The sequence below is a fragment of the Spermophilus citellus genome, assembly GCF_964194105.1.
Source record: "Spermophilus citellus genome assembly, chromosome: X".
Lineage (NCBI taxonomy): Eukaryota > Metazoa > Chordata > Mammalia > Rodentia > Sciuridae > Spermophilus > Spermophilus citellus.
Window position 1 is genome coordinate 85,442,607 of NC_138190.1, and position 27,795 is coordinate 85,470,401.

Here is a 27,795-nt window from a genome sequence, read left to right on the forward strand (position 1 = left end):
AGAAAATCTTGGAAAATATTAATTAGCTTTATAATACTAAATCTACTTTGTTACAAAAATCTTACCTCAATCATGTTTTGCAAATTAGAATCTAGCTCTTCACTGATTTTTTTCTCCTGATTTAACATTGCTTCATATTTCCCACCTATGTATAATACACTAGAATTATTCTAAAATTGAAGTGCTTTACCTGAAGTCTCTTGTCTCCTTTCCCAGACAAAAGATCTAAGACTAATCAAGGTTTCATTTAGACTTGTTAAACTTTGGCTAAGTTTTGCAGCATTCCACTTGCTAGAACATTCTTCCTGTTGGTGAGCCAAGCCTGCCCTCCTATGACTTCCTCCTATTCACTCAAGTTCTGCCCTCAGGACCACCACTCAGACAGGATGGCTCCTTCTTCTTGGCAGTTTCCTTCACCTATATTAATACAGCTTATTTTGCTACTCCTTACTCCACAAGACAGGTTTCTTATTCCTTATACCTTCATCTCTTTCAGTTAGTTCTTATTGATGCCAAAGACAATGCTTATCCTGGTGCCTGAGAAGTATTATAATGAGGGAACTTAGCTTTTATTCAGAGTTATAATACCTTGGCTGTGTCATTTTGCCTCTCTAAGACTCAGTTTCTATGTGTGTGCGCGCACACACACTGCTTTTCTTTCTGATAATAGAGAGTATTTACATTCGGTGCCAAAATTTGGGGGGCTAAGTTAAATCTGAATAATTTTGATTTTTTTCTAGAAATCTCAAAGTGGCAATAATAGGTGTGGTTATGCATACACTACAAAGAGTATAATTGGGTATATATCCAAAGGAATTGAAATAAGTATGTTGAAGATGTATCTGCTCTCCCATTCAAGCAGCATTGTTCACAATAGCTAAAATATGGGAAAACCTAAGAGTCCATCAACAGATGACTGGATATAGAAACTATGGCATGTATAGATAATGGAATAATATTTATTCTATTAAAAAAAGAAATCTTGTGATTTGCAACAACATGAATACATCCAAAGGACATTATGATAAGTGAAATAAATAAGCCAGCTACAGAACGACAAATAGTGTATGGCCTTGACTTTATTAGTTGTTGTTGTTGTTCTTATTATTGCTATTTACTATAGTACTGGGAATTGACCCAGGGACATTCTACCACTGAACTACTTCCCCAACTCTTTCAACTTTTTAATTTCTCACTAAATTGCCCAGGTTGGTCCCTTAAAGTTGTGATCCTCCTGTTTTGGCCTCCCAAGTTGCTGGAATTACAGGCATGTGGCACAATATCTAGCAAGACCTCACTTTTATGTGAATTCTTAAAAAGACAAACTCATAGACAAAGAAGATAGAATGGGGGTTGCCAGGGTCTAAGGGGTATGAATGGAGAAAGGGGAGGTGTTGGTAAGAGGGTAAAAAGTTTTAATTAGGAAGAAAAACTTGTGGTCATCTCTTATATAGCATGGTAACTTTAATCAATAAAAGCATGTTGTATATTTCAAAATTGCTAAAAGAATAGATTTTAAATGTTCTCACCACAATGTCATAAGTACATGAGATAATGGATATGATTGATTCATCTTAGCTAACATGTAGCTAACAAGATATATAATATAATGCCATTTTTCTTGTCATTGGTTATATTCTTAATTTTGCATGTTTCATGGTTACTATTTTATCCTTAATTCACAAAATGTATCAATGGCTTAATTGTAGTTCATTGAAGTATAAATACAGTGATGAAAATTAATAGCAACTGAAGGTGACATTTTAAAACATGGATAGTGAACTTCCCTTTGAGGTAAATATGGAATGCGAAGATACATGCATTTGGACAAGTAAATGTGTGTATATGATGATTGAAAACAGGAATAAGAAACCATCCAGAAACTAATTAAGAGGAATTAAAGCAATGAATATCGGAATACTGATTTATTTGGTGATCATAGTGTGTTATGCATTCAACAATGCCACTGTAGGTAGGTTTAACCTTTTCATACAAAGCACAGAGATATCTCTGTCATTCAGCCCAGTGTCTATAGAAAAAAGAACGTATTATTTTCCATACTAAATTGATGAACACTATTATTACAGGGAGATAACAGGCTTAATCTACAATGACATCCAAAAAAAAAAAAACCTACTTTTTCTTTTTCTTTTTTTTTTTTTTTTTTTTTTTTGCAGAACAGGAGATGGAACTCAGGAGTACATTACCACTGAGCTATATACCTAGATCATTTTTAATTTTTTTTTAATTTTGAGACAACATCTCCCTAAGGTGCTTAGGGCCTTACTAAGCTTCTGAGGCTGGTCTTGAACTTGTGATCATCCTGCTTCAGCCTCTGTAGCCCCTGGAATTACAGATGTGCACTACAACAAGCAGCTTCTAACACTATTTCTACAAATCTATAACTAACTATGAAGTTGTGGTAACGATTACATTAAGAAAAAGTTTAGCGGGGCTGGGGATGTGGCTCAAGCGGTAGCGCGCTCCCCTGGCATGCGTGCGGCCCGGGTTCGATCCTCAGCACCACATACCAACAAAGATGTTGTGTCCGCCGAGAACTAAAAAATAAATATTAAAAAAATTCTCTCTCTCTCTCTCCTCTCTCACTCTCTCTTTAAAAAAAAAAAAGAAAAAGTTTAGCATGCATTTTTGGCACAATTTCTTTATTACTGTAATATTGTATAATACCATTGGATGACACAGTACAAGAACAGTTTATAAAACTTGAACATGCTATGGCATTTTTCATTTGAAATATCTGATACACATATGCAAGAGAATCACTACTGAACCTTTATTCCATTGTTATGGAAAAACCAGCCTACAAAAGAATATAACACCCACCTATTTAAAGACCATTTTGTAAAACTTGATAAAAATCAGAAAAAAATCAAGGTGAAATTAGCCTGACAAAGCAACAGCTATTCATGTAACAAGGAAGGATGCTAAAGCCCCATGAATAAAAGATGTTGTGCTGAATGTCAGTTTATACTTAATTGCCTTCAAAGAAACATGGGTAGTCCATAAGATCTCTCATGACTTTGATTCACTGTTCAAAAAGAGGCAGATTGGGGTTATGATAATACAACTTCCATTTGAGTGTTCATCTTTTCATGATGTCAAATGAAGACATCAGCAGTGAAGAACAAGTCTATCTTTCTACACTGATTTATGAGGACTAGCAAGGGAAAGATATTCCCCCAAGTTTTTTGACTGTGGAACATAAAGCATTTCTTCATAACAGTGATAACACCAGAAAAAAAATCATCAGAAAAAATTCAATTGAATTGCTCAAGAGGTATTTTGGCAATATATTATACATTTCAAACAACCTGAGCTTATCACTTCAGGACTTAAATATTAAATGATATGAGGACTTCTTTGGGTGACTTAAACAAATGGTTTAATCACCAAGAGTTTGACTTGGTGATTTTTTTCCCTTATCAGAGAAGAAATAGCATATTTTAAAACCACACCACGTGCTAAAATGAAATGGGAAAAAAAATACCTTTCATAGCTGAATACAACCAAAGAAAATATTAGATCCATTTGCTAGCATCTTCCAAATTGAAACATTTCAACCTTTCAGCTTGTAAGTGTGAAATATTTATCATCTTCATATTCAACAAAGTGTCGAAACTAGTCTTTAGGGGAAATTGTTCCATAATTTCTAGTTAATGTTCTATTTGAATATACTTATCCAAGACTATCTGCCAAAGCAAAAAAATCCTTTCTGCCATTCCCAACAACTTAAATTTGTGAATTTGGACTTTCTCTTTTGGTAAATGTAACAAACAGAGAGTCTAAAGAATCATGGCTGGAATTATAGGTATGTGCACAAATACATCCATTAAAAGCTATAACTAAAAACAAAGAGGCTGACATTTTACAAACATGGTGACATATTACAAATAAATTATTGTTATTAGCACTACAAAATGATGATTGACATTGATTGAATTTGGATTTGGGAAACTTTTAATCCAGCTAAATCCTCCCATGCCTGAATTTCAGCTTAAAAATTTCCTTTAATTTTTTCAAATCATAAATCAATCCCCATACTTCCCCTTTTTTTCCTGTTCCCTCTCCCCATACTCTTCATCTACTCTATGTCCTTCCTTCTATTTATTTATTGTTGTTGAAATTAGTGCATTAGAGTTATACATAAAAATAGAATTCATTGTTACATATTCATACAAGCACATACCAAATTATGTTAAATACATTTATGAATATATAAAAATGAACTCTACCATTATGTAGGACAACAATGCACTAATAAAAAACTTGCAATCAAAATAAAAATCCCATTCACAGTTAACATATTCAACTTCTATCAGTTATCAATGCCTTACTGCCGATGAATTTATTATATCTTTTCCCAAGTAATTGATAGATAAGTATACATTTTTATAGAAGAACTGGAGCAGTTGGGGAAAATAGGCCCAGAGAATAGGAATGGAGTCACCATCTAGGAAGCTATGAAGCAATATTGATGCCCAAGCCCCTTCCTAGACAATTGATTTTTCAAAGTCCCTAGAGGATTCCATCAGGGAGCCAGGGTTTAGCACTAGTGACCACTGTTCTACATGCCTCCAGCCAGTTTTGTTTTATGCTGGGGTGGGAGTAGGGAGGACCAGGGCACCCAGTAGGGCTGCAGAAGGGAAAGATACTGGGCAACCGAAAAGTGGAGATGCTGGAAAGAAAAGAAACACTAATAAAAGGAAAGGTAGAGGGGCCCTGTAGTAAAACTAGTCGAATATTCAGTTTAAATTTTATCCAAATTATTTATTTCAAATGGAATATATATGGTTTCTTTCAATGTTCTGGAGTAGTTTGTAAGTATGTCAGTTCTTAAGGGCTTTCTAGGGGGAACTAGGTAAGAAATTGAGCAGTAAACTCAGAAATGTATGTAAGCAATTCCCTGCTTGAGGCACTCTTCTGGATGGATGGAATGCAGACTGAACTCCAATACGTAAAGATGGGGGAAACACACACACATGAGAAAAACCATCCAAGCTGGGTGTAGTGTTGCATGCCTGTAATCCCAACAACTCAGGAAACTGAGGCAGGAGGGTCACAAGTTTGAGGCCAGTCTCAGCAACTTAGCAAGACCCTGTCTCAAAATAAAATAAATAAAAAATAAAAAGGGATGGGGATAGGGCTCAGTGGTTAAGTACCCTTTGGGTTCCATCCCTGGTACCAAAAACAAAACTATGCAGACAAATTGCTATAAAATTTTGTATGATTAGCATAAACCTAGTAAGTGGGGTATTTTGTTTTTCACTCATGGAAAGGAAGAAGGGAGAAACCTTAGGAAGATCACCACTAGTCTTTCCCTCCCCTACTCCCTTGCCTTCACATAAGAGAGGGATAGGAAACAGGAAGGTGAGTAGTATCTGATGCCTGGGATGGAGGCTGAAAAGGTTTTGATGCTGAATGATAAGTGTGAGCTAACTTTCCAGGAAAGGGTTTCCTTCTCAAAGTATGGCAAAGAAAAGGAAAGAAGGATAGGATAAAGGGAACAAAGATGTCTAAATGTATCTGATGATTTGCTTTAAAATTTGACTTAGCCATGTGTAGTATGGTAAGTGCCTCTGGCCCTGGGTCCTCAGGAGCTAAGGCAGAAGGATCATTTGAGCTCAGGAGTTAGAGGACAGCTTGGGCAAACACAGCAAAACCCTATCTCAGAAGACAAGAAAAAAATGTTTCCCTAAAGTATCAGCTTTAAAGCAGAAATATTTATTCTAAGTTCTCTTAAGATAAGCCATATGTTTGATATAAGGAGGCAGAGCCATGAATTATGCTTTTAAATCTCACTGAGTTTAGAATTTCCAAGTGACTCACCAAGAACTGGATGTTGAGGACCAAAGACCAAGCTGTTCATTGAACAAATTTCAGAGAACAGAGCTTTCAACATATCTCTATAAATACAGGGCAGTCCAGGGATAGTCAATGGATGCTTTTAACAGAAGTTATTTTTCTCACAATCAATCTCAATTTCCAAGACAATTTCCAGCAATAGGAATTATTACACAACAAATCTGAAATGTTCTATGTTAGAACTATCTAGTACTTAAAGCTACCAAGTATAGTTTCTCTCCTGGGAACCATGTCACCTAGCAGACCTGGAGGCTCTGTGGATTATATTACACTAACATTGGCCAGTAATTCTTATCTCACCTTGATATACCTCTGCCTCTGTGGGCTGCTCCTGATTCCCCAGGTAGCCCAGGGATAGGGCTGCCTACACTGATATACTACTGGCTCTCGCCCACTCTCAAGAGCTCATAATTAAATTTTTAGGAAGTTTGCAAGGAAGGTGTTAAACAGGACCAAAATGAACATATATAAACTTACAATTAAATTAAGGTAATTATTACTTATCATTCTTTGTTTTAATACACTATTACATATCATTTGAAATTATCTCTGTCTGTTTATTATCCTAGATAATAGTATAGTACAGAGCGTCTCTTCTTAACTCTGCATTCAGTGATACCACATTGGTAGCTTGAAATTGGCCATGGTGGGATTATTTACAAAAAATAAAGGGGAAGATTTTACAAATTAAGGTCTTCCCTTTAGAGGGGAACAACCTGCCCCAAAAAGCTGATTGTCAAATATTTACCAATATACCACTGGACTCACTTTCCTTACATCTCTAAGGAATCTATCTCCATATCCCTATGCTCCAGATGGTATTTCCTCGTACAGCTTTGTAATTGGCTGTTACTCCTCCTGACTGCTTTACATTCTGTTTTCTCCCTTCCATACTTTCTTCTAGCTTCTATTCTGTCTTTATAAAATATCTCTTTATAATCCTTCTTATTGAGGGCATATGTTGGATTTATTTCTATCCTTTAAGTGTGTATGACCATGAGCTCTGAACTCTTTTAAGTGCCAGGAAGGAAAGAACTTTAGTTTTCACTATAATTAAGTGAAAATATGCTGGTAGGGTTATAAATTACTGCATTCATATAATTTTTTTGGGGGGAGGTACTTGGGATTGAACTTGAGGTCACTCAACCACTAAGTCACATTCCCAGCCCTTTTTGTATTTTATTTAGAAACGGGGTCTCACAGAATTGCTTAGTACCTCACTTTTGCTGAGGCTGGCTTTGAACTTGCAATCCTCCTGCCTCAGCCTACCAAGCTGTTGGGATTGCATGCACGCACCACTGCACCTGGCTCATATAAATGCTTTTTAAATCAAGCATTCATTATGGGCCAAGATGCTAGGTACTGAGAATCTAGAGAGAAAATAAGACATGGCTCTACCCTCAAGGACCTCACATTTTAGAATGGAGAAAGACAAGTAATGGATAAGCAGATATTATGCTAAGTACTGAAAGAGAGACATTATGTAGTATTATGGGATGCCAAAGGAGATAAGCAACTGAATTTTCTTGGCAAGGAAGGAGATTGGGAAGTTTCACAGAAGACTTAACACTGGGATTTGGTATTGAAGGATGAGTACACATTCTTAATGCCAAGGAGGCATGGAAGGTAGATGTTTTGAGGATTGGAAACAAAGACTTGGTGTATGGGGGGATGGTAGGCATTGTAGTTAAAAACTGTAGACTTAAGTAAACTTGGCTGAATAAAGGAATTTAATGGAAGTATTAAAAGAGGATTTGGGGAAGAATTAAATAAGAACTGAAGTATTTCTGAGAATCTGGGTATATAGGAATGGAGTGCATGGTCTTTTCAAAGTACCACAATATGGCTCAAACAGTTCAACTATTTTCTTTCTTTGTATTCCAGATTCAAATTCCTGAGAGAGGATGTGTTTGGCATACTTAGTATTACCTTCCCACCCATGACCTGGTTAGGATTGGCTAAAGCATCTTGATTGACAGAACCACCAATTTTGTACCAAATGGAAAAGGGGCAAATCTCCAGAAAAGAAAATCACAGTGTAGGAATGGATGCTGGCTGAACAACTACAAAAGATATCTAGCACTGTCCTTTAATTCAAGTGGCATCTCTAATTTGACACCCTCCTAAGTTCTAGTTTCTTCTAACAAGCCCTCCCTCCAATGTATGCCCTCTACCTGGCAGCCTGTATGGTGAAATTGGCACCTGAACTACAATAACATTACCTCCTCCGTGTCTTCTCACAGCCCTTAGGGGTAGTAGGCAGGTGTCTACTATTGCTAACCTCTGGGTGCCCTCACTTTTTCCTGTTTGGTCTTTTGACTCTCCCAACTTGTTCCCCCTATTAAATTGCAGCTCTGGCCAGGTATGGTGCCAGATGTCTATAATCCCAGTTACTTGGGACACAGGAGGATTACAAGTTCAAGATTAATCTCAGCAACTTAGCAACAACCTGTCTCAAAAATAAGAAGAGTTAGGATATAGCTCATTGATAGAGCACCCCTGGGTTTGATCCCCAGTGGCAAAATAAAACAACAAAAAAAAGCCACTAGAATAGCCCAGTGGTAAAGAGCCCCTAGGTTCAATCCCCATTATCACACATGCATAAAATTTCATCTATGGACACTTGAAAAAGGCTGTGTTTTCTTAACTGGCATAGTTCCTACTCCCCTTGCAAGGGTAACTGCTGACAAAAATCAACACAGAGGTTCACTGGGCTCATAAGAGCCCACATATCAAGGTGCAAATAGGCCCAATCCACTCACATATCTGGACTTTAATCTTTGTACCACTAGTGCTGAGCAAGATTGTCAAAGGAGGCTGAAAAATCACAGTAGTGTATCAAGGGCAACAGAAGTAGCTATAAACTACAACCAAACATTCAACAAGTTGTTGTTTGTTGTTTTTTCCTAAAAACTGGATTTTTAAAATTGACTTTTCCATAGATTTAGTTAATTATTTAGCAGGCCTTTTCTTGTGACCTTGACCCCTTTTGGGAAATAAATGCTTTGCTGCTGTTGTTTTAGAGTAGAACCATGCTACATTTTGTCCCACAGCATGTGTGTGTGGGGAGTGTGGTATGTGGGCTCTCAGGGGACCACGTGAGTGCAGGGGGCAGGCTGGGTGTGCATGCCTATAGGTCTGGTGACTACAGTTTAGACTTTTCATCTCTAACACTTATAAAGGAGAACCCTGTCCCTGGACAGCGAAGCTGGAGAGTTTTGCTGACTCATAGAACTTATCTTTTCCTTCACCCCATCAAGCCCATTTATGCAGATCATCAGTCATTATTGGCCAAGAGAACTAAGGGCCAGCCAGAGTTGAGAAACCTGGGTTCACATTAGGGGAGAGCTGGGGCTTTAAACTCCACATACTCTCCACTAGTCACTGGCAAAATCCCCATGAAAGCATATGACCTGATTCAAAAGAGTATCATTGCCATGCAAATGGGGTGTCCCAACAGATCTCCCAGTTGGCACTCACCCTGGTCATTTACAAACTGCACAATTATCGGAACTTCTCCTACTAGTAGAAACTTCTTTCTACTATGCAAGAAAATTATTTCTTTGTGATTCACTTGGATTTCCTTCAGTCTTTGAATTTGGCGTCTATGTACTTTTACATGGCTAATAAGATCAGTAAACCTACCTCTGAAGAATGGGATTAAGCCAAGATCTGTGTCCAGGCATAGCTGTTTGGTTTTACTTAGACTGTGAATCACTTAATTCAAAGCTCACTGGTACAAGGGGTGTAGAACCAATTGTGAGTGTCCATGAGTGTCTATTGTTGGGGAGAAGAAGAAAGGGAGCTATAAGTGGAAGTTAATTCACTCTTGATACCTGCTGTGGATTTCTCAAAGAATCCAGATATAGTGATGCCAGAGTGCCACAAAAAAGCTCCAGCTGCATCCCCAGGAAGATGAGCCATGATTGAGGGCCACATGGTATTTTAGACCACAGGTTCTCAACTAGAGCTTACATCAGAATAATTTATAGGGCTTGTGGGTGCTCTGACCTCCCACAGAAACACTGAAAAGCAAGAAAAAAAAAGAACAGAACCAACTTTATCAGGATTCTGAAAATCACACCAGTTGTAGTGGCACATGCCTGTAATCCCAGCGGCTCCAGAGGCTGAGATCAGAGGATTGCAAGTTCAAAGCCAACCTCAGCAAAAGTGAGGCACTAAGCAACTCTGTGAGACCCTGTCTCTAGATGAAATACAAAATAGGGCTGGGGATGTGGCTCAGTGGTTGTGTGTCCCTGAGTTCAATTCCCGGCACACCCCATCCCCCCAAAAAAGAAAAAAATTCTAAAAATCAGTCAAAGCTCTACAACAACTAAGTGAATGCTTAATTAAGAAAATCAACTTCACAGTAGTAGGAACACTCAGTGGCATTTTGTTTTGTCCTTCTGTCATCTTTCCCTTTGTGCAGCAATAGTCTTAGTCCATATTCCCCATGTGCAGGATCCTGTTATTCCCTGGTTCTAGAAGGAGAAGAGAAGACCTTATTTGTAAACTCTTGAGTATATCTTTTCTAACCTGCATATCTGTCTGGGGCAACATGAGGATGGACACAAAGTGCTTATCTCTGTTTTCCCTTCACTTGTATCTCAGGCTAAGAAGCGTTTGCCATCACTTAAAAACTTTGCAAGCTGAACTGAAAACAGATTCCTCAGGCAAAGGATTGCCTGAGGTCTGAGGAACCAAAGCTGGGGAAAGTTTCTTTGGGAAATGAAGGCATTTGAAAAACACTGTGCATATTAGAAAGCCACAGACGTACCCAAGACAAAGCACAGAGGGATACATCTCCATGACCTTGCATTTGGTACTGCATTCTTAGGTATGACACCAAAAGCATAAGCAACAAAATGAAAAACAGCTAAATCAGAATTTGTCAAAGTGAAAAAGACAACGTAAAGAATGAGAAACAATATTTGAAAACCATATATCTGATAAGGGTTGAGTGCCCCTGACTTAATATCAAGAATAGGTAAAGAACTCCTACAACTCAACACATAAACAACCCAATTCAAAGACATGGGAAAGGAATTTGTAGACATTTCTTCAAAGAAGATATGTAAATGGTAATAAGCATATAAAATGGTGTTCAGGGCTGGGGTGTAGCTCAGTGGTAGAGTGCTTGCCTAGCATGTATAAGGTCCTGGGTTCAATTCCAACAGCCCAAAGGAAAAAAAATATTCAACATCATTAGTCATTAGGGAAATGCAAGTGAAAAGTACAGAGATATACCTTTTTATACCTACTAGGATGGCTATAAGTTAAGAAAGTGAAAAGTTGTAAGTGTTGAAAAGAATGTATAGAAACTGTACAGAACCCTCATACATTGCTGGTGGGAATGTAAGATGGTTCAATTATTGTGAAAAGGAGTTTGGTAATTGCTCAAAAATTTAAAGTAGGATTACCATATGACCCAGTAATTCTCTTCCTAATACACATCCAAAAGAAAGGACATTTCAAACAGATACTTGTACAGCAATGTTCATTGCAGCATTATTCACAATAGTCAAAAAGTAGACAAAACCCTAGTGTCCATCAACAGATAAACAAAATGTGAAATATATACACAGTGGAAGAGTATCTGGCCATGAGAAGGGAATAGAGTTTGAATACATGCTCCAAAATGCATACATGTGAAAAACACTATATAAAGTAAGATAAATCAGATACAAATGACACATTTTGATTTTGTCTATTGTAACTCAATAAAGCCGTTTTTAAATTAACAGCTTATTCAAAACCAGTTTTGTTAAAGACTGAGTCTACATTAATCAACAAGATAGATGATAGACCCAGTCTCTGCTGTCATGGAGCATCACCCTAGTAAGAAATATATTATTTAGTCAAATAATCATGAAATCACTGCATAATTATAAACTGGGAAAAGTTCTATGAAGAAAAATTATGGGGAACTCTGAAAGTATGTTAATATGGAGTCTATTCTAGTTTGGGCTTTCCTTAGCAAATGACGTTTGAATTGAGGGTTCATAAATAAATAGGCATTGATTATGTATGGATTGACGGAGATGGAGGGATGGGAAGCGGGCAGATTTTCAGTATGGAGAAGAGTTTATGCAAAGGCTCTATGGTATTTACAGTTGGGCATGTTCGAAGAAATAAAGGAAGGCCAGTGTGGCTAAGGCAAAGTCATTGGCAGAGGTTGATAAGAGAAAACTCTGTGAAGATAGGCAGTGTCAGATCAGGCAGCATTTTATAAATCATATTAAGGGTTTGGTCTTTACCTTCAAAAAGTGAGAAACTGCTGGGTGTGGTGGCACATGCCTGTAATCCCAGTGGCTTGGGAGGCTGAGGCAGAAGGATGAGAATTCAAAGCCAGCCTCAGCAACTTAACAAGGCTAATCAACACTGTGAGGCCCTGTCTCTAAATAAAATACAAAACAGAGGGAGATATGGCTCAGTGGTTGGGTGCCTCTGAGTTCAATCCCTGGTACCAAAAAAAAAAAAAAAAAAAAAAAGAAGGAAAAGTGTGAAAACACTGAACCGTTTTAAAGAGAAGGGTAACAAGATCAGATGTTAACTTTGAAAGGAACACTCTGGCTGCTATGTGACGAGTGGACTGTAGGACAAGAGGAGAATCAGGGGAAACTACTGGGAGAGTCCTGAAATGAATGGTCCAGGCAAGAGATAATAGAGGCTTGGTCTAGGGCAGAGGTAATTGAGTTGATGGGAAGTGGACAGATTGGATTTATCGATTTATCAATTTGATGAAAGAATGGATTTTGAGCAAATAGTTACAGTGTGCAATAATAATTCTTATCCAACTATAGCCTGCAGGCCGAACTTGCCCACTGCCTACATTTATAACGTTTTATTGGAACACAGCCACACCAATTCATTTGTGCACCTTCTATGGCTGTTTTGTGCATGTTCTAATGGAGACTGGGGTCCTCAGAGCCTTAGGCATTTACTGTCTGGTACTTTATAGAAAAAAGTTGATGATCCCTGATCGAGAATGATGACTTTTAGGTATCTGGCTTGTATGACCCAGTGAATGGGTAGTCAATGTAAATAGAGGGAGAAGGCAGAGAGCGAGAGAAGGGAGTAGGGTTAGTAGCCTCCTGGGTAAAGAAGTTTGGTAATATGGGCGGCGTCAAGGATATGTGGAATGGCCCTAGATTAGGGCAACAGGGGTGAGAGGTGGGACCACAGCATGTAGTCGTGAAGAGGCCAAAAGTATTGTGACAGTTCAGAGTATGGAATGGGAGGCTGGTAGAGGGGAAGAAGAGATTGCTTTTTGTGAAAACATAATTTTTCTCAGAAGCTTAGTTAGGGACATTTGGAAAAGTCACAAAGCAGGAAGGACTAGGATTAAACTGGATGATGAATCTGAATCCAAATCATAATGTTTATTGAGGCATTAAAATACCTGCTAAGCTCTGTTCTAAGGACTTATTCTGGGCTGTGATTCCTCACAACAATCCTAGGAGGCAGTTGCTCTCTTTATAATCCTTCCACAAATGAGGAAACTGAGTCACAAGTAGGTGAAGCAACTTGTGACACTGACATAGCTAATAAGTAACAGGAGTAGAATTTGAACCCAGGTAGAACCCTTTGCCCTTAATTACACTATGAACTCAGATGAAGTAAAAAGAGATTCTAGCCTGGGGGACGTGAATGCATTCTGGAGAAAAACATTCAAACTATATGGGGGTATACAAGGGTACCCTTGCCCTGTAAAGCAGTGTTCCAATAACAAGTGTTGAAAGCACAAGGTTTAAGAGAGATTTGGATCAGAAGCAGCATCAGTAAACATCAGCTCTCATCAGATCTCACATCTCCCTCCCTCTCTCTCATCTCTATCTTGTTCTCTATCTATCTATCCATCCATACATCCATCTCCCTCCCTCTCTGCAGTTCTGGGGGTTGACCCCCACTAAATAATTTCACTGAGGCAAGTGCTACACTGCTGAGCTACACTCTCAGCCTGTCTTGGGGGTCTTTTGAATACCTGCTCTCCACTTTACAATACTGAAATGCATTTCTATCTTTTCTTTCTCTGAGCTGCTCCACTAATTTCCTGAGGAGAAACTCTTTTTTTTTTTTTTTTTTTTTTTGTACCAGGGATTAAACCCGAGGTCTTGTGCATGCTAGTCAAGTGCTCTACCACTGATCTACACCCACACCCTTTTTTATTTTGAAACAGGGTCTCTATAATTCACCTGAACTGCCTTCAAACTTACCATCCTCCCTCAGCCTCCCTATGCACCCCCATATCCAACTAATACTTTTTTTCATTAAGATCCTCAGATGCCAACGGTCGTCCTGAGCATACCAGCTGCTTAGCTCAGAAAAGCCCCCAACTTCCTCACTAGACAGGCTGCCCACATTGCCACAATGGCTCCTTGGATTATCTGCACTCAACCCAGATGGAGTGAGCCATGTCCCACTGTTGCCACCAGCTGTCCTCTTCCTCCCCACTTGCAGTGCCAATGAGAGACCACCCAGACCCAGCCCTCCAAACAAGATTTGAAATACCTTGCTAGTCTGGGTCCCAGTGAAAAGGTCCACCTGCATTTTCCTCCATCACATTTACTAGTCCTTGTCAAACACATCCTGCCACCCCACCCTGCCACACACACCTCTTGGAAGCCATTAGCTGTCTTCTTTCGGGGTCAATTTCCCATTTAGTTTCTTCTTTTTGTTAGATTACTTGGAATGTCTTCTTCAACTGAGCCTCATTTTGCCTTCATTTCTAAAGCCTCCATCTTGAAAACTGGTCTCAGAACAACTTCCACCTGAAGAAGTGTTTGGAATTTGAATTGGTCTGGCTTTGTCACATCTCTATTTAGGTAGGAGATGTAATCCTTTTAATAGTCTTGCCATCTCCTACTCTTCCCCCAGGCCATCTCCAAGTGGGGCCAAGTGTCATTGCTGTCATTGCCAGCCTTGCCTGCCTACCGAGCTGTATTGAAGCCTCTTCAGGAGGTCTGGTATAAAGCAAATGTCCTAATTCAACGTCCTTCACTTAGATGAACACAGTTTACTCTGCCATTCCTACTCCCCAGCCAGACTCCCACTAAATAATTTCATTGATACATTATTCACACAGCATCCACTTCACTCATTCAAAAGGTACAATCCAATGTTTTTAGTCCATTCATAGAGTTGGGCAACACTTACTACAGTCAATTTTAGAAAACTTCCCTCACTTCAACTCCAAAAGAAATCCTATACCTCTTTGTAAGCCATTTCTCACTAGCACCCAGATCCTAGGTAGCCATTTATCTAGTTCATGTCTCTATTGATATTACTGTGCTGGAAGATTGGGTAGCATGGGTTTGAATCCCACTCTGTGAAACAAGTCGATTCACTTCAATTTGATTCAATTTCTCCAGCATAAAAAGAAACAATATTGGTTTCTACCTCATAGAGTCATAATGAGGCTTAAATAAGCTATTGCATATAAAGCACTTAGTACAGTGTTTGCTTTTATTGCTGCTTTTTATACAGTGATTTTCCTAATTATTGCTCTCAGCTTCCACTGGTGCGATCTCTCTCACAAGGATGGAATAGAGGGGTGATGGTGCAAGTATTCAGCAAATCAGTATACTTAATAACCTATTAAAGAATGGACATTACATTATCAGTATGGGCTGAATACTGAAGTAGAAGCTATACGTTTTCTATCAGGCCTGACATTGACCCTCTTATTTCTGAATGGGGTAAAGACCCAGGGTCCAGGGAGTCATTGGGATACCACAGGAGGCCCTTGGAGGATACTGGGATGCCACTACATGTCAATCAATATGAAATAAGTTCAATAATTTTTGCCAGGGATTGAAAACAGGGGTACCCTCTGACTGAGCTTCATCACCAACCATTTTTTAAGAATATTTATTTTTTAGTTGTAAGCGGACACAATATCTGTATTTTAATGTGCTGCTGACAATCAAACCCAGTGCCCCAAACATGCTAGGCAAGAACTCTACCACCGAGCCACAACCCCAGACCTTCATCAGCCATTTTTTTATTTTGAAATAGTGTCTCAAAAGTTGTCCAGCCTGGCCTTGAACTTACAATCCTCCTGCCTCAGCCTCCTGAGTAGCTGGAATTTCAGGCATGCATCACCAGCATTTCAGTAATCTGTGTGGTCATAACGTCATGTACTGTCATGTCTGAGCAATACCACCATACTACCTGCTATGGGTAACAAACTTCTAGTCACACAGTTATGTTCTCACTGCTTTTTGATGTCCACATAACACTACAGAAGATCCTGTGATTAAAACCCTCAAGCCAGTTGAGAAAATGCATGCCTGCCGCAGTCTGGCTGGGCACAATTCAGGAGCCACTTGTCAAAAGAAACTAACTTTATTTTTAGAACTACAAACGCCAAACAAAACAGCTCCTCAGGAAAAAAACCCTCAGAGCCCAACTGCCACCACCGGCTTCCCACAAGCCTCTCACCCACACACCAGCCTCTCCACCTCCCACAATCCTCCTGCTCTTGAGGCCAATTGGCTGGGTTGCGTGGGCGGAGCCAAAGAAGTCCCCCAATGAGCAGCTCCATGGAGGAGCCAATCAGCTAGATGTTGCTGGGGCCTCTGTGAGCCAATCATCAGCTGGCAGTCTGAAGGGCAGGGAAACAGCCCAATGAACATCACCGCAGAGGAGCCAATCAGCTAGATGTTGCTGGGGCCGCTGTGAGCCAATCATCAGCTGGCTGTCTGAAGGGCAGGGAAACAGCCCAATGAACATCACTGCAGAGGAGCCAATCAGCTAGATGTTGCTGGGGCCACTGTGAACCAATCATCAGCCGGCAGCTGGAAGTTTGCTGGCAGCTGGAAGTTTGCTGGGGCCCCTTTGGCTGTGGCTCTCAACACACGCCTGTAATCCCAGCAGCTTGGGAAGCTAAGGCAGGAGGATTGCAAGTTCAAAGTCAGTCTCAGGAACTTAGTGAGGCACTGTGTCTAAATAAAATACAAAAAGGACTGGAGATGTGGATCAGTGGTTAAGCCACCTTGGGTTCAAGCCCTAGAACAAAAATGAACAAACAAAACTAAAAAAAAAAAAAAAACCCTCAAACTTTTTTTTTTAATTTTATTCAGGTTACTGTTAAGTTTTACCATCTGTTACAAACCTCTATTAGGTTGTGTTTTGAACCCACATTCAGAATCTTAAATTTACAAATGTGAACTTGCAGTCCTCCAGCCCCAGGCTCTGGAGCTGCTGCAATTACAGGCATGTGCTACCACACCTGGCTGATCTTTAAATTTTGAGATAGGGTTTTACTAATCTGCTGAGGGTCTTGCTAAGTGGCTTGGGCTGGCCTGAAACTTCTTATCCTCCTGCCTCCGCCTCTGGAGTCACTGGGATTACAGATATGTACTACCATGTACTACCATGCCCTGGTTTTCAAGGGACAGCAAGCTCAGGAAAGTTGGCTTCAAGCCTGTTTTCCTTTGGGGACCCCGCTTAAGACCAGATATCTTGGAGCCTACTTTCCAGTCTCCATGAAAACTGACTAGCGTGCTAGCCACTTTCTTTCATAAAAATCTTATTGCTTGTTACCTCTAAAAACTGTAATTGAGTTGCATTTTTGTGGAGGGCTGTTTATGTGGTGGTTTGTAAGGTCAGGCAATGGCGACCCAAAGGAGGCAGATTTATAAAGGCTGCTGAATGAGGCTTTATTGAGATTTTGCTCCTGGGAGGGACCCTCAGCAACAGGGTGGGTCTGAGGAGAAGTGCATGGGGCTGGACAGGACTGGAGTTTTTATTGGGCTTGGGGCAGGAAAGGAGGGCTTGGGATAGGAAAGGGGGGGTTTTAGAGTCCCTTGTTCTACTGGGGTTGGTTGGGGGAGCCGGCTAAGTTCCAGAATTGGTCAGGAAATACCACTGATTGACAGGTTCTGTTGGCACCTGATTGGTGGTTCTTTAGCGCCTGAGGGTTGATTGGTGCTTTGTTCTGTAATCGCCTCAAACCAACCTAAGGGTTTGCTCTTAGAAGGCAAATCGTACAGGATGCTGTGTTGGAGACTTCTAAGGCCTCAGAAAGGATGAGAGAAGCTAACCCCTGAGGATATGTGAGTATCTGCTGATACCACCGGTTATTGATAATGAGTCCTGCTTCCTCACATGCTGAAGTTTGAACATTAGAGAAGTAAGCCGAGGAAAGAATATAAAAGAGGGCTTATTTGAAAAGGACTAAGGTAGACTTTTCCTGGGAGGGAGAAGGGGGCCATAGCTGGTATCCTGGTATCCTGGTATCCTGGGAAGCGAGGTGTTCTGCCCTTTTTATATGTCCTAGGCTCCCTTTGTTCTCCTGCCCTCTTCCCCTCTTTCTCCTTCCTGTGTATGTGACTAGGCATTTGACTAGGCCAAGCAAATGCTCAGTGGGATGGCCAGATGGTAGGAAACTGGTGGGCTGAAGTGGAAATGACAGGATGGAGCAGCCAAGGACACATTAATTAGCAACCTTACACCTTCCTATAGGGATGGGCAATTCCTGGGACATGTTACCTTAGCAACAGGTTGCAGCAGGGGGAGTTTTTGATAAGGCTGGAGGAAGGGATTTGAAGGAATTAACATTTCAGTCCATCAGGGGACAGTCCCCAATTTCCTGGGACTCACCAAAATTGGCCTGACTTGATCTGACTTGACTTAATTTACCTCTCTATACTGACTGTTGAATTCTGGCTTCACTGTTACACTTAATTAATGACAGCTACTACCAGCTGTAGTTGTGGGGCAATGGAAAATTTTAGAGACAAGAAAACTATGGCATGGAGAGAGAAAGCAACTAGCAAATGTCACACAGTGGGTGGCAAAGATGGAATTTGAGCTCAAGTCTGATTCCAAAAATCAGTCTATAAGTTTGTAAATCTTTAAATGCAGTATCCCAACAGGCCAAGAAGTTCTCCTATTTGGGCCATTCTGCTACTTTAAGATTTTTGGCACCAAATATGCTTTGAGATTGTCTTTGTCCCCATCATGCTCAATTTTACTTCAAACATCTGCATTAGACACTCTTCCAGGACAGTAACAGGTGTGCAGGGTTCTCCAGGGAATGTAGTCAGCCATCAACTTCAAGGAACTCTTGAGAATCTGATGAGATTAATCTGGGGTTTTTTTCACTAGTCTCTAATGACAATGGACAGAATTCACTCTCCTTCCAAGTAAAACCACCAATACTCTCCTAGCTATCTCTTACCATGGGTTTTTTGTGTGTCAGGCATTGCAGAAGATGCTGTACAAAACTATCACCCTTAATCCTTGCCATTACCAGATGAGGTTGGTACTTATTAACATAAAGATTTTATAGATGAAGAAACTGAGGCTCAGTAACATGGCCAATGTTACACAGCTAGTAATTGTTAGATTGTTAGTCAGGGGTCAAACCTAGGCTCTCAGGTTCAGAGCCTGTGTTTTTAATCACCATACTGTGCTGAATTCCCAACAGATTTTAATTGAGCACTAGGCACTATATCTGGGTTGGGTATACGTGGGCAAATAACTACTTCCCTGATTTCTAGGAGTTTCTAGTCATCATGACAGGCAAAAGTGCAACTTATGCAGTCAAGGGGGAGAAATAATGTCCATGTGTTTCTGCCCTTTTTCACTCAAATAACTCAATACAATTTCACTCTATATTTTCTTAAGAAAAGACAATCCTTAATTCTAGGTACTGCAATAGAGACAAATCAATTCACAGCAAACTATTCTGCATTAATTCTAAGCACTGCAAACACACTTATTCATAACAGGTTCATAACAGACATTCCCTCTGCATGCTCAGTGTGAGGTCAGCCAATGGGCAGCAACCAAAGGAGGCAGATTTAAAAGGCTGCTGAAGGAGGCTTTATTGGGACTCACTCCCAGGGGGAACTCAATCAGACCCACAATGTGGACAGGAGAAGGGTATGGGGAGAAACCACGTGGGGGCTCTACAGGACTGGAATTTTATAAAGCTTATGGCAGGAGGGGAAGGGCTTGGGACAGGAAAAGGTGTTTTTAGAGTCCCTTATCCCACTGGAGTTGATCTGGGGAACTGGCTGAGACCAGGATTGGTTGGGAGACCCTGCTGATTGACAGGTATTAGCTAGGAGATACTGCTGATTGATGCCTGATTGATGTTTCTTTCCAGTGCTCAGGCTGCTTGGTGCTTTGTTCCTAAGTCACTGCCACTGACCTGACATCTGGACTTTTTTGATGATATACAGCAGCGAATTTCATCTGGCTGCTTTCTGCTGGCTTAGGGGAGCAGGGGAGGGGGAGGGGAAGGGGAGTGGCTTGGGTGTTGATTCCTTATGAAGGCCACTGTAGGCATGTAGGATCATCCAGTTGTAGGTCACTCTGGCAATTTCACCCATGCTCTTTCCAGCGAACCTGAGGAGGCAGGGAGCAATCATTAATAGAAATCCTATTACTAATATAGGAGTGAGAATGGGAGTTGGCCACATAATGAGGGTTGAGTTTAGCCAGCCTGACCAAGGGTCATTTGATTGTTGTTGTTTAAGCTTTTCATCCAATCAATGACAGAGGAGAGGGTTGGTGAGAAGTCGTGAGTTTGGTGGGCCCCAGCATGGTGGAAGTCCAGGACTGGACATTTGGATCATGAGGAATGGATAAAGGCCAGGCAGTGGGTGAGGCATCTCAGCAACCCACTTGGGGACCCAAATGGATGGAGGGGGGCTTTCAGGAGGACTGGGGTGTCTCCATAGGTCCCGGAGACTTGAACGGGACTCACAGGGTCTATGACATGCATGTGACTTAAGGATAGACCCCACAGTCGGAAAGGGGCTGTAAAGTTGGGAGAGACAAGGGAACTTACCCCATTCCTGTTGGATGAAGAGAGGGAAAGAGCAGCTCAGGAATTTTCCAGGTTCATTTGAAAGGGGAAGGGATGGACTTGGATCCCCTGCGGGAGAAGCCCAAAAATCTCTCCCAGGTTTAGGCACCAGGTGGGAGGTCAGGCAATGGGCGGTGACCAAAGAAGGCAGACTTAAAAGGCTGCTGAAGGAGGCTTTATTGAGACAGAGTGGACAGGAGAAGGGTATGAGGAGAAACTGCATGGGGCTCTACGGGACTGGAATTTTATAAAGCTTATGGCAGGAGGGGAAGGGCTTGGGACAGGAAAAGGTGTTTTTAGAGTCCCTTGTCACATTGGAGATGGTCTGGGGAACTGGCTGAGAACAGGATTGGTCAGGAGACCCTGCTGATTGACAGGCATTAGCCAGGAGATCCTGCTGATTGACAGGTGTTTCCATTGGTGCCTCATTGGTGTTTCTTTGTGGTGCTCAGGCTTCTTGGTTCTTTGTTCCTAAGTCACCGCCACTGACCTGACACTAACCTCAAGTGTCAGATCAAAAGTCTCAAAACTTAGGCTTTAAGACCAGTGGAGGCACACTCACTCAGACCATGGTGATCAGATCAGGATCCAAGGCAGGCTTCTCCTGGGGTGGAGCTGGCAGCCAGTTTAGGAGAGAGTCCTAGGGAGCAGTTGCAGCTCTCACCGGGGTCAAGATGTGGCTGTAGAGTTTGAGAGTGTGAGGAAGAGGCAGAAGATCAGGCAATCCATGAAAAGAGTTGGGATGTCAGTCCAGGTTCTCATCAGGCTCTCTATTGTGAGGGCATCAGTGCAGGCTGGCTGAATGACTGTTCATTTGCTCCACCATTTATACTAAATTTGGGGGCTTCTAACCACCCTTTCAATGCCTATCAGCTGCCACCGAATTTCTCAGTGATGTCATTTGCCCTGGGGTTAAAGCATCTGGTTTATGGTCCACATCCTGATTTTTCTTGCCTCTCCCCCTTATTGGGTGAGGACAACATGACAGAGATTTCACTCTGAGCTTCTCAGTGTGGGGAGAAGTGACTTGTTTGGGCCCAAAGGGCATACTGGAAGGTTCCGTAGGTGTGCCTGGTTAGACTGCAGGTTTCAAACTGGGGTTTTAAAATGGAGTTGCTTAGGCTAAGGCCTAAGGCCATCCTTGCACTAGTATAATAGAATAAGTAGATAATGTTATAAGTGCTTAGAAAAGGATAAGCAATTGGGATCCCAGGACTCCAGAGAAGAAATGGCTCAGGCCTGGAGATATAATGCAGTAGGTAGAGTGCTTGCCTCACATGCACAATGCCCTGGGTTCAAACCCAGCATCACGCGCACACACACACACACACACACACACACACACACACACACAAATGGCTAAATGTTTGGATCAGAGAAAGGGAAGCAGGGATAATGTTGGAAGGCCTCATTGAGAAGGTAATATTTAAGCTGGCACTTGGGAAAGGAGGAGTAAGGTGTTAAGAGCCACAGCCAAGTAATATGATGCATGGCATTTTTGGTTGAAAGGTGACGCCAGCAAGCCATTGAGATGATATGATTATGTTAAGATCTGCATTCATATGGATATTGGACTCCTGCTGTCCACCTTGGCCTGCTACGGGACTCCTGGAGAGTTCCCATTGGTTGGGGAAGTGCGGTAGGAGGGAATTCCGGAGGAGGGACTTGCGGTTGGGGTCCGGGAGAACACCACGTGGGTCGGTAGGCAATCTTCCTGGGAGCGGGAGCATACGGGGCATTGGCGGCAGTTTCAAAAATAAAGTTTGTTCCTGCTTGAGTGGCTCCTGATTTTGTGCCCAGCCAGACTGCAGCAGTAAGGAGCCGATTTCATTGGCAGAGAAGTTCATCCTGATTTAGGAAAGAGAAAATAACTTGGTGTGGGTGGAAATTCACTCAACAAATATTTATTCACCACCTACTGAGGGCTGAGCACATAAATGTGATTAAGACAGGCAAAGCTACTGGCTTGGAGCACGTGTTCTGGTGGGGAGATAAATGTGCAGTTAAGTGGCAAATTGTGGCAAATGTTGTCAAATGATGAACTAGGTTATGATTGAGAATAGCAATGAAGTCATCTCTTTCCGTGGGGTTATGTGAAGGTACCTTTGAAGAGGGAACCTTTGAGCTGAGGCCATTTAAGAAGGGAGACATGACAAGAGTGGAGAGACACCTGACTTGGGCTTAAGGAATAATGTGTGCAAAGGCCTAGCAGGTGGAAGGAAGAATGTCCTATTTGTGGCTGGAGTCTAGAGAGCACTGCAGGGAATATGGCAGGATATGAGGCTGGTGAGAGGTGGGGTCTCAGAGGACCTGAGGAGGACCCCAGATTCCATTCCTAACTGCAGCACAAAGCAGACCAAGTCAAGTTTGTACTGATGCTGTGAGGCTGAAAAGTAGGATACTTACAATTAGGCACATATTCTGGGCCGACTATGAAGCATACTGGTATCTTAGAGCCTCTAGAATGGATACAGAAGCAAATGACAGATTCAGTCACAAGGGATGTATGAGTCCTTCCTTTCCCTGGAAAGTTCTGAGCAGACCATTCCTGGCTCTGATCCTCAGCAACCCCACCCTGCTTCAGGAAACAGGTGAGGTCAAGGTCTGAAAGGAAAGGGCAGTTTCTCACTAGACAGCCTGCTAGAGCTTTGGGTTGGGTTCCTTTTCAGGCAGGGTGGAGCAGGTGTATGGATGGGCCTCTAGGAAAGATTATTGTAAGATGGGGGTGTGGAATAACATAAGAAAGCAAACATAGGTCTGGCTTGGGCCTGTGTGAATGATGGTTAGTGAGTGCCCCAATCCTGAGGGTGTGTTTAGCATGAGTTAGAATACAAACTTTTAGAAGTACTCTGGAACATCAAAATATTAAAGAGTTCTGTTTAATCCCCAGCACTATTACAATCCCAGACTTGTGGATTCAGTGGAGAAGGATTAGATGAATGAATAATACATAGATTAATGTGGAAATACTTACTAAGATGTTTGTAAAGGAGAGAGAAGACCTTTTCTTGAGATAACTGGTTTTGTAGTCTTTGCTCTTGACCTTTACCAGGAGGGGGAGGAGCACAAGTTGGGAACTCTGCAGGCCCAGCCTTCCTACCCTTTGGCCACTGGGTGTCAGCACAACAGTTTGGATTAAATCTCTCAATTGCTAAGGGGCATGTAGTTTTTAATAGATTAGCCAGCAAACAAAATATTGGTGATCAAGGCCTTTTTGAGATGGTATTTAGAGAAGTGATGGTAAAAAGAATGGGGAAAATGGAGAGTCATTTCTAGAAAGGAATGGAAAAGGGAGAGATGGGGAGTTAAAGGAGAAATGGCCAAAAGATACTTAAGCAATTAAAAAAAAAAAACAAAACTTCTTGTCTTTGTAGATGGACAGAATGCCTTTATTTTATTTATTTTTATGTGGTGCTGAAGATCAAACACAGTGCCTCTCACATGCTAGGCAAACACTCTGCCACTGAGCTATCGCCCCAGCCCAAGAAGCAATTCTTGAAGTTGTTGAAAGACGGAAACGGCAAAAATAGCTGTCCCCACTAGTGACATAATTATTTTGTGGTGCCTTGGTCCTGGATTTAAAACAATGACAGAATAACACCCAATACTGAATTGTTGCCCCAAACCTGTATCTGTATAGTGCTGTGAAATTGGGACACTTTTTAAAATATTTTAAACTCTTTTATTATTTTTAGTTACACATGACAGTAGACTATGTTTTGGCAGAATATACATACATTAAATATAACTTATTCTATTTAGGATCCCACTCTTGTGTGGAGTTTTTCCTGGTCATGTATACAAATACAAGGCTAGGAATGTTATAACCAAGTTTCTTCTGTCTTTCCTATTTCTCCCCTTCCCTTCCTTCCCCTTTGTTGAATCCAATGGATTTCTATTGTTCCCCTCCCCAGCCTCCCCATGGGTTAGCAATCAGAGCCAATCCTAAGAAATGAAAGGCCACATATTCTATCTGAAATAAGGACCTTTAATCCATGTATGTCTCAACATGTCTTTTGGTCACCTTATTAGTCAATAATATAATTGATCTTCTAAACTCTTCTATGCTTGAGTTTTTCCCCCAAGTCTAGAACTGTAAAGTGATCTAAAAGTGAGACAAAATTACTTTCTTTAGTGTTTTATTTTTAATTTGTATTGGTGTACTATAGTTATACATAATAGATACATTATGACACATTTTACATGGACATGACATAATTTGGTCAATTTCGTTCACCATATTTCCTTTTCCCTTACCTCCTCCCTTCCCTGACCAACTTCTTGGCCATTGGTACAGTTTATTTTCTTAATGGCAACCAGCTTGAGTTCAAATTTTAACTTTACCATATACTGGCTATGTGTCCTTCATAGTTTTGGTTTCTATGGTGCTGGGATTGAACCCAGGGCCTTACATATGCTAGGCAAAAGTACTCTCACCACTGAGATACATCCAGCACTTGGGTGTGTGTCCTTTGACATAGCTTCTGTGAGCCTCAATTTCCTTGTCTGCAAAATGGGAATAATAAGTATCTCATAAGACCATTGAAGATTCAAGAGTTTATAAATATAAAGCATCTCATACATTCATAAGTGTTCAACAAATGATAGATATTATTACCTTGAGTTAATTTCAGGCTGATTACAGCTGTGTTTCTCTTGAACAGTTTTGTAAAGGATTTTCAGGCTCAATATCCAGACAAGACTCTAATCCCCTAACCCTGTTCTGTCTTATGTGTGCAGGTTCCTGGCATATGCAAACCCTGGACTTTCCTCTCGGACCAAAGCGGGAAGTGTACTAACTAGTCAGAGCCACTGTGGTTTATTGTCAACAACTCCACCTAGCTCACTTTAATTTATCCTGCCATGTGGAGCCCTGGGACAACAAAGCCCAACCAACCACTTTCCTTCAGGAAGAAATTCCTCAAAGCCTTCTCTGTCTGACATCTAAAGCCTGGACAGAGATGGACATTGCACAACACATTCTGCAGACACTCTGGAATCACAAGCATCACAGGGTCCTAAGACTCTACTTTATGTGTCGGCAGCAAAAAGTTAGCATGGTTCCTGGGATCCAATGGAATGGCACTTCACCTTTGGACACTGCCTTTGTGCTACTCTATTTCAATGACACTCATAAAAGTGGCCAGAAGGCTAAACTTTCCAGAGGACTAGAGGAAATATTAGAAAGGGGATCCTCTCTTTTGAGGAGGGTCCGGCAAGCAGGCAGCATCCTGCCTAGGGTTTCTGACTCTTCCCAGAAACATTATGGGTCTGCAAATAATCAGTGTTCCCTTCATTCTTTTAAAGTCACTTTCCAGCAGCTGGGCTGGAATCATTGGATCATTGCTCCTCATCACTATACCCCAAACTACTGTAAGGGATCCTGTCCTCGGGTACTACACCATGGTCTTAATTCCCCCAATCATGCCATCATTCAAAACCTTGTCAATGAGCTGGTGGACAAGAATGTCCCCCAGCCCTCCTGTGTCCCTTATCAGTATGCTCCCATGAGCATCCTTCTGATCGAGGAAACTGGGAATATTCAGTATAAGGAATTTGACAGTGTGATTGCTCAGTCTTGTACATGTAGATAATGACACACGAACAGCTAGCTCGGGTTGTCCATGTAATTGGAGAATGACTGGAAATATCAATGTGAAAGATGTATGTGACCTTAAATCTACAGGTCCTATCCCTTGCCCTAAGTATTGTTTCTTTAGTCTCTTCCCCCATTTGTAATCTACTCAGTTGACCTAGTCAAATTTGGTCACTAGAACAAATCTGACCACTATTATTGGTCAGCACAATTGGACCACTAGTCAGGGCCCTTACTGTCTGGGTAAGATGGTCCTTTGGAGATGTTCTCTCTATTTTGTCATTTTTATTGTGACCTTGTCAAGTCACTGGCCCAAGCTGATAGAAGTTTATAAAGCGTCCCACCAAAGCCTGGGAAAGGTGGACTTTTGCTAGTGTTCAGCTTCTAAAGCTCTGGAAGATTTGGAGTGGTATTAGTAGCCTGAGATTTTTGTACCCTCTTCCTGCCCTCCTGTCTCCTGTTTCATGTCTCCTATCCAGCCAGACTGCCTGTGTCTAAGCTCTTTCTACTTTCTAATTGGACTTGAGAACTTTGTAGGTAACCGTCTTTATAGGAATCTTCATGTAAACATGTAGGGCTTTTCCTCTCGGCCTCTGCTTCTGGGAAAAGGCCCACAGGGAAGAATCACCATGGAGTTGTCTGAGATGGCAATTGCTTCAAAACAACCAGCATTTGTTGTAAAGAGGAGAAAAGCTGTCATTGCTGATTAGGATGAGGGAGATATTTCAAACTTTCTATGGAGCAGTAGGTTTATTCTTCTACATAACGTTTAAAGTCTTGTAATCAGACCCAAAGAAAGTTCCTTGGTGGCTCAGAGACCAGGAGGCCTGTTTGGGGAAGGAGAGGAGGAGAGGACTGTGGTGGAGGGGGGAGAGAGCCATGCAGAGGCCTAGAGTTGACTTCATTCTGAGCTTGCCTGTTTCATACATCCATTTGGGCTCTGGACATTAGACTTGGGGAGATGGGGATGAATGGAACTCAGTTGTGGGCTAACCGATGTTTGTGCTGTGACTGTTCTATATTCCTATGCTGTATTTAAATGATGGGATAGGGATGTGTTACAAATACCTTGAGGGAAAAGTAAAATATAAGAAGATGAAATTGTTAAAATATATTGTGCATTTGTGCAAAATAACAGAGTAGAATTATGATGCATTAATAATAATTAAAAATATATTTTTACTGAAGAAGATCATGAATATTTGGGGAATTGGGAGAACAGGTGGAAGGAATTTGTTTGCTTTGTTGGCTTTTAGCTATGATTGGGATCTCATCTCTAGTCCCTATGAGGGCAGGTCTGAAGGCTCTTCAGAATTCTGCTTTCTTAAAGGCATACTGCTGGTGAACATGACTCACCAACATGCCCTATTGAGGAAGCCTGGTAAGTCTTTCCCTCTGCCCAACTCTTCCTCAATAAGTTAGTACCATTCTTGGTGGGATGGGATTGATTAAGGGTGGGTACATGTGTTTGTAAATGTTAATCCCTATCTTT

At 41.3% G+C, this 27,795-nt stretch overlaps 1 pseudogene across 1 annotated transcript; it reads left to right on the top strand.

Annotated features, from left to right (window-relative positions):
• The first annotated feature begins 22,974 nt into the window (after positions 1 to 22,974).
• Positions 22,975 to 26,301, top strand: LOC308639474 (bone morphogenetic protein 15-like; annotated as a pseudogene). Its single transcript has 2 exons — positions 22,975 to 22,993; positions 25,448 to 26,301. The product of its transcript is annotated as a bone morphogenetic protein 15-like (transcript).
• Positions 26,302 to 27,795: the final 1,494 nt, after the last annotated feature.